This window comes from Mus musculus, chromosome 5, assembly GCF_000001635.26.
Source record: "Mus musculus strain C57BL/6J chromosome 5, GRCm38.p6 C57BL/6J".
NCBI classification, from domain to species: domain Eukaryota; kingdom Metazoa; phylum Chordata; class Mammalia; order Rodentia; family Muridae; genus Mus; species Mus musculus.
The window spans coordinates 21,136,797-21,145,293 of NC_000071.6; the positions used below are offsets into that span (position 1 = coordinate 21,136,797).

At 42.4% G+C, this 8,497-nt stretch overlaps 1 long non-coding RNA gene across 1 annotated transcript; it reads left to right on the plus strand.

Moving 5' to 3' along the window:
* Nucleotides 1-1,302: 1,302 nt before the first annotated feature.
* On the plus strand, nt 1,303-8,165 carry Gm42222. Its single transcript, XR_880865.1, has 3 exons — nt 1,303-1,347; nt 2,543-2,633; nt 7,666-8,165. It is a non-coding gene; the product is annotated as a predicted gene, 42222 (long non-coding RNA).
* Nucleotides 8,166-8,497: the final 332 nt, after the last annotated feature.

An 8,497-nucleotide genomic window follows, 5' to 3' on the forward strand; every position in this document is an offset into this window, starting at 1 on the left:
GCATTCTGCAGCACACTGCCCTGGGGCAGAAGAGCTGTTAACAAACAGGCAAGTCATGCTATCAGTGCAGATAGGGAGAAGGCAAGTTATTATGATACCTGGGCAACGAGTCATTTAGCAGCAAAATTGAAGGAGGAATCTGGAGGGGTTGGTTGGCGACTCGTTAAAATATAAATGTTTGTGCTACATTACTATGTGACTTTTAGACATATAATTCTAGAGGTGCTCAAATTATTTCAGACCATTGCTACAATGCAACTCCTTGCTCAACCCACTCATTCACATGGATAAGTTATTTTCAGGACCTATATCTAAAAAGGGAATAAAATGGATGTCTAATTATAACAGTAATTAATATTAACTGACAGATATATAAATTAATCAAAAATAGGTTTCACTACCTGGCCACATGATACATTTACAATATTTTAATTTTTAAAATATCTAAATATGCCATTTATGCTTATGTATTTATTAATATTATTTAAATATGCTATTTATTTATTTATTTATTGGTTGATTGATTGATTGTTTTTCAAGACAGGGTTTTCTCTATGTAGTACTGGCTGTCCTGGAATGTACTCTGTAGAATGTACTCTGGCCTTGAACTCAGAAATCCCTCTTGGGCTGGAGAGATGGCTCAATGGTTAAGAGCACCGACTGCTCTTCCAAAGGACCTGAGTTCAATTTCCAGCAACCACATGGTGCCTCACAACCATCTGTAATGGGATCTGATGCCTTCTTCTGGTGTGTCTGAAGAGAGCAATGGTATACTCATATACAGAAAATAAATAAGTAAATCTTAAAAGAAAAAAAAAAAAAAACGAAATCCCCTGCTTCTATCTTCTGAGTGCTGGAACTAAAGGTATGTGCCATCACCATATGGCTAAATGTGCTATTTATGCTGGTTAATCAAATTTATTTATATGATAACTATGTAGCTTGGTTATTACTAATGATAGTAACTATATGCAAAGAAAAAATGAGAGCAGTTATGGAACTAGAGAATGTTTCAATTTATATGTGTACTATATTATAATAAGTAGTGATAGAATTTTTAATAATATATTTCAAGCATCAAAATTGGCATAATACAGTATAATTTTGTTGAGAAATTGGAATATAAATATGAACTAAAGAAGAAAAGATAATGATATGAAACTTGTGACAATAAAAAAGAGTTTGTGGGCTGGAGTCATAGATCCATGGGTAAGAACAGCTTAACATGATCTCAGTTTGAATCCCCATGACCCGCGTAGAAAACTGGGCATGGCTGTGTGTGCTGTCATTTCAGGGTTGAAGGGTGGAGACAAGCAGATCCCAGGAGCTTACTGGTGAGCCAAAATGGTGAGCTTTCATTTTAGCCGGAAACCCTATCTCAAGGGATAAACAGGATGATAAAGGATGTCAGCCTCCTCTGGCTTTTGCATGCATGCATTCATGTACCAGTGCATTCGTGTGTATGCATCACATACACACACACACACACACACACACACACACACACACTTGGGAGAATCTGTTCTTTCCTTTCCTCCATGATGTTGGTCCGTGGAGTCAAACTTGGGTAGTCAGACTTGGTAGCAAGCACCTTTGACTGCTGAGCTATCTCACTGGCTGGGCTTAATATATTTTTAAGAATATATGATGGTAAATTGTCTTAGTTAGGGTTTTACTGCTGTGAACAGACACCATGACCAAGGCAACTCTTATAAGGACAACATTTAGTTGGGACTAGCTTACAGTTCAGACTTTCAGTCTATTATTATCAAGGCAGGAGCATGGCAGCATCCAGGCAGGCATGGTGCAGGAGGAGCTGAGAGTTCTACATTTTGTTCTGAAGGCCAACAGGAGAAAACCAGCTTCCAGGCAGCTAAGATGAGGATGTTAAAGCCCATACCCACAGTGACACACTTCCTTGAACAAGGCCACACCTACAAATAGTGCCATTCTCTGGGATAAGCATATTTAAACCACCACAGAAGTGTAAGGCCAGCCTGGGATTCTTAATCTTTTGGCATATATGAGTGATCTAGTAGTTAATAGGTATTATACATCCCAAACCATGTCCCTTGCCATTAACTAAGTTTATGGTGAGGGCTGGAGAAATGGCTCAGAAGTTAAGAGTGTGTACTTCTCTTTCAGAGGACTTGAGCTCAATTCCTTTTTTTTTTTTTTTTTTTTGGTTTTTCGAGACAGGGTTTCTCTGTATAGCCCTGGCTGTCCTGGAGCTCACTTTGTAGACCAGGTTGGCCTCGAACTCAGAAATCCGCCTGCCTCTGCCTCCCGAGTGCTGGGATTAAAGGCATGCGCCACCAATTCCTAGTGTCCACATTAGATGACTCATATGGCCTTCCTGCTCCTGGAGGTCTGATGCATTTAACTTCCTTGGGCAGTCACTAAGCTCTTGTGCATGTGTTCACACAGAAACACGTACACACATACAAACACACACACAATTAAAAATAAAATAAATCTTTAAAAAACAAATGAAAATCTGAAAATGTGTGAGGGAATATAAAGGTTTTCAAATTGATTTTAGGAGCCGTGCCTGCAAAACTTGATGACATCTGTCTCAGCCATCATGCCTCAGATCTCAGGACCAAGTGGAACCCTGTCAGCATTGTCTACCAGTAAGATAACCTCCATTTATAGGCTTGCACCAATCTGTTTTATCCTCGTTAGTAAGCAGATCCTAAGGACTGCTACGTGGGAATCTCCATCATCAGCCACTACTCAGTAACAAAGGAAGAAAGCCTCTGAAATATTCAGCTTTAAATAGCTTCTAAGTGTAGATGACTCACAAGCCTAGAACTCGAGCCCAGGTCTCTTCTGTGCTTCAGATTTCGATTCCAAGCACACGTGACAGATTCATCTGGGATGTGGAAGCACTCTGCCCATATCAGGCCCATACTCATTTCTGGCACAGTTCCCTTCCTTGGCAACCAACCATGCTTCCTTCTCAGAGTCAGGCACCAGCGAGTGCCTCTGCCACTGCTCCAGTACAGATTGCGCAGCCACTCCTGGGTAATCCTGGGTGGGGAATGGGGGGTGGCGGTGGGGATGCTGTGCAGCAGACTGCTGAAAAGGAAAAGGAGCGCGGCCTCTGCTGTTGGCTTCCAACAGGGAATTCCTTTCCCCTGGAGCTCCGCTCCGTTTAGAAGATTTCACACATAGCTCTTCGTCCTTGCCTGTTCTTGCTTCAAGTTTCAGGTGACCTTGAGCCAAAGCTGGCGATGGCGGAGGGAAAAGAAAATGGAAAACCCCCTCCTTATTCAGCAAGATTTCAATTCTGGACTCCTTTCTCTGTATGCTTGTTGCCACTTCATTTGTATTTTATTTATTTAATCTTTTAAAGGTTTATTTTATTTTTTGTGTATGAGTGCCTTGCCTGTACGGATGCCTGTGTGACTGGTACCATCAGAGGTCAACAGAGGGGTCAGATCCTCAACTACAGGAGTTACAGATGGCTGTGAACCACCATGTAGGTGCTGGGAATTGAACCTGTGTTCTCTGCAAGGGCTGAGCCATTTTTCTAGCCACTTATTTTTATTTTTTAAATATTATTTTGGCTCTGGGAACTAGCTCTCTCTCTCTCTCTCTCTCTCTCTCTCTCTCTCTCTCTCTCTCTCTCTGTGTGTGTGTGTGTGTGTGTGTGTGTTACCTTCAAACTTTAAGGAGTCCTCCTGCCTCAACCTTTGAGTGCTGGAATTACAAGAATGCCCTGCCCTGCCAGGTGTTAGGATTAATCCCTGTATGGTTAGATTTCTCTTCAGAAAGATGGTAGTGGTTTATATTATTAAAATACATGAAAAGCTATCACACCCTTACTAGCAGTTCTTGCTTTTATTGCTAAGTCATTTCAGATGAGAACTGACACTTTGTTTTCAGCATGTATTTCTTTAATGGTGGTAAAGTGGGCTGTTTTCCATGGTCCCTGGCCGCTGTGTTCTCTCTCCTGCCAGTTGTCTACGCTCTGCATTATCTGTCTATTTTCTTCCGTGCCTGTATGCACTCCTTTTAAAACATTTAACATTTCATGTCCACTAGGAAAACCAGCCATGGGAATTAATAGAAGTGTAATAAAACTCTGTTTTCCCGTTCTGAGATGATTTCATTGTACTGTTTAATCTAGCTTTACCTGGGAGACTTTTGACAGAAGTCACATTAGCAACTAAAATGTAGAAAGACACCAACATCTAAATTAAGAAAATGACCCAAGATTTCTTTTTCCAACTCTAAAAAAATTTTTAAGCTGTGTATTTATTTTATTTTGTGTGTACGCATGTGTGCCAGAGTATGTGTGCCTTGTGTGGACAGGAGCCTGCGGAGGTCAGATTGTGTGGACAGGAGCCTGCGGAGGTCAGATTGTGTGGACAGGAGCCTGCGGAGGTCAGATTGTGTGGACAGGAGCCTGCGGAGGTCAGAAGCATTGACCTGGACCTGGAGTTACAGCTAGCTGTGGACCTGGAGTTACAGATAGCTGTGGACCTGGAGTTACAGATAGCTGTGGACCTGGAGTTACAGATAGCTGTGGGCTGTACGCGAATGCTTTGAATAAAGCCCTGTCCTCTGCAGGAGCAGGAAGCTCCTGTAACCCCTGAGCCCTCTCTAGCCTTTTGCAACTTTTAGCTAAGCATTGAAAGTGCTCTTCCCACCCTGCCTGCCCTCTGGTGGAGCTGCCAAATCAGACAAGCTGTGAAGGGGAACCGAGGAGACCAAAGTTAGCAGCAATGGCAACCACCCGAACAAGTAAAGCCACTGGCTGACCCACAAGAGACTTGTGTCTTGTTTTTTTCCGGGATTAAGTACCAGCAACAGTGTCTCTTCTCCTAAGAGTCTACCCTGACTAGTAGTTTTACACGGGTGCTTTTTCTTCTGGTGGTCTTGCTGACCTGGGAACTTTCCCCTGAGATCCAGCTGTGGAACAGAATTCAGGTTGCAAGGGTATGAGAAGTGGCTGACTGGTCTCCAGCTCTGGGAGAGGGAGGATGCCCCAACAGGACATCCGTGTAAGCCCCTCAGCTCCACACTAGCTTGCATTTCTGCACAGCAGAGTCAAGACCTGAATAGGTCTGGAGTGAATGCTCAGTGAGATAGCAGAGCCAGCCAGAGTGCTCTGTAAACAGTGAAGTGCACCAGGGTGCCAACCGGGTGGTGCTGACAGACAACCCCCCCCCCCCCGCCCCCGAATCAACATTTAACTCCACTAAGTTGTGTGTCTTAACAAGAGAAATAATCAGTATATCCTTCTAATCTTTAGCAAATAATGGGAGGCTTTGGTCTCAGATTCGTAAGAAAAGCAAATTATATGTCCCAATGTGACTCAGACCTGTGTGCAACTATCTAGATTCACTTTTATTTTTAATTATAGCACCAGCAGAGGGGAAGGTTTAAAATTACACCTTTCAGAACCAGTCATTATTTAGTGACTCTGCATTTCAAAGATATTGCTCATGCCTTTTAAAAAAATTACCATGTTCTATTATTATTGCCTTGGCCTAAATATAAATTTATTGTCAAAGTGGTGATAACTGGCTTTTGGAGTCCTATTTTTAAACGTTTTCACGAAGCTGTAATAATTTGGAAGATTTAAGTGAGCAAACATATTAAATGTTCAAGTTGCTTTTCCCTTTAATTCTGTGTGTCTGGGGATACATGTGAAACACAGAACGATATAGTGAGAGACGCAAGGCCTGTACTTCTTTTTCTCCCTCACACACAATCTTTCATCCATCTCTTACTCCCCACTACACTGGGTTATACTAGAAGAATAACAAACATGAAAACATATGAAACATAGCAAACACAGGTGCTTGCTCCAAGTCATTCTTACTTTTTACCAGGTAGTGGCAATAGCCTCCTGTCCTGTTCTTCTTAGGATATTCCTTTTTCTTTTCCTTTTTTTTTTTTTTTTTTTGAAACAGGGTCTCACAATGTAGGCCTGACTATGTAGACCAGGTTGGCCTCAAACTAGCAGAAACCAGAACCAGCCGGCCTCCCTCTGCCTCCTGTGTGCTTAGATGTAAAGGCTTATGTCGTTATGCTGCACCTTAGAACGTTCTGAACAGTAGCACTCATGGCATTAGAGTTCAAGTTAGAAAACATCACTTACTCAAAATCCTCTGAGGACCTTTCCTTCTCAGCTGCGTCCCCTCCTCCCCTGGGGAGCCACCCCAGCCTTCCTAAGCATGGCAGGACCCCCACCATCTCAGGGTCTTGTCGTGGGGTGTTCTTTCCTAATCTCTCTGCAAGAGTGGCTTCCTCTCTTTTTTGGATCTGATCATCTCGGTGAGCCTTCCTGCTGCGACCTTTAGCGCTCACCCATCCTTACCTGGGCTCCGATATTCGCCACCATCTAACATACTTACCTACCATACGCCTCCCCTCTAGAATATGGAATGTAGTTCCCAGGAGGGCAAGAGCTTTTGACTGTTCCACCCTCAACACACAAGAGAGTACTTGTCTCAAAGTAAGTGCTAAGGCAATGTTTGTTGAATGAATGAATGAATGAATGAATGAATAAAACATAGATAAGCTGTGGCCCTTGTGCATTTGCAACTCTTCACAAACAGCAAATTGTTCATCAAAACATTACAGGAAAAATTCGGAAACTTTTGAATTGTCTGCTGATGAGGACTGTTGTTTTAATGTAAAACGAATATCCTTTTTTTCTCTTTCCTCAAGCGTTTGCTCTGCCGAGTCTCTGGCTTCTCTTCCTCCCCAGTCTCCACACAGGTGTTACGACGGGGCATCCTGCTTCGGTTTCCTGTCTTGGCTCATCTTCGTCTGTGCACAATCTCGTCTACTTTTATGGCTCCCATTATTTCGTGGCCTTGGATTTCTCTCCAACTTACAAGTCCAGCATTGACATTTATTGTTGGTCTAAGTTTTGTTTTTCTGGGCTGAGCCACCTTTCAAGATCTTAAACCTCATTGCTTAAAGCCAGATTTATCTTTTTTCCCCCTTAAAACTGGATCCTGTTCCAGCTATCTATTTCTGCTAATGATCTTGCCTTCTTCTAAGTCTGGAAGCATTTCAAGGCTTATAGTCATGAAATGTTACATAATGCGTCTTCACACTGTCAAGTCTGTTTCTTAGTCTCCTAGAGAAGTCACCTTCCTTTTTTCCTCTGAGATCCCGTATTTTAGCACACTGTGAATCAGCTGGTGGTGCTGGTCCACTGGGCCTGTTCTGGGCTAGCAGTGCTCATCTGAGTCTAGTCTTCTGTTTCACCGCTAAAGAGTCAATTCTGTTTCAGAATACAGACCTGACATTGTCCAGGTTTATTTATTTATTTATTTATTTATTTATTTATTTTTAAAGAAAAGACCTTTTCTAGGTCATAGAAAATTCAACTAGTCACAAAAAGAATTTAAAATATGGGTCAGTGGGTAAACATTCCCAAGAACATGGGTTCAGTTCCCAGACCTGCTGTAGTATAGGTGAGCCTACACTCACAAACACACATCATACATACATGTGCACACATATACAATAATAATAAAAAATAAAAAGTCAAATCAGTCGTCATGATTAACTCAGATTGATTATTAACATTGTGATGCATATATAGCCTTTTGGTTTTCTTTCTCTGTCCAAGTTATGATTATATTTTTAAACCATGAAGGGATTCTTTATATCTTTTTTGTTATTGTTGTTCAGTTTGCAGACTTGCTCCCTGAGTTTGCTGGACTTCCGTACCTTTTTCACTATGTGATGCTGTTTTTACGTGACTGCTCCTACGAGGGGGGCTAAGGACTTGGTACAGCCGAGCAGATGCATCCTCTCTGGACTTTGATTCCTGAGCTGTTGACTCAGAGCAGCAGGGATGACGGATGACGCAGAGTCCACTGTGGCCTGGGCAGCAGCTATGGCAGCTGCATCCGGTTTCCAGTTGAGAGAAAGACAGCTGTTCTGAGGCAGTATGCAATGTCCTGCATCCAAGGACTTCGCAGTGTGAGCCACGGGGTCAGCCTTTGGCAGCTGGGCTGGTGACTTCATGGGAGCAGCCCTGTGGAATGCAAGGGTGTGACTCTTGCCTGGATGATTCTCCTTCCCACCTCTGCTTCTTGAATTAGCTTAAAAGTCAACTTAATTTATTGGCAACAGAAACTAAGCTGTCAACAATAGTGTGCTCTTACAATAATCCTTTCCATGTGGCTTGTGCTTGTCTGAATGCTGTCTGTGATTTAGCTTGTCATTTTTACAACAACCCTGTGAAACAGAGACTGGTATTAGCCCCATTTTATGGATGATCAAACTGAGCTATGGGAAGACTAGGTTATCCAACCAAGGCTACACAGTTGTCAGTGGTGCCTCTGAAGCTCAAACCCCTCCACTCTGGCCTCATTCTTAGGAGTGTTGATTGGTCTACATATTCTTTTATAACTTCTTTTTTCATGTGACAAAATTTAATGAGCATTTCTGTGTTGTTAAATATTCAGGTAAGTTGTATAGTGTTCAAAGGGTGATTCATGGTCTACCCAACCGACTC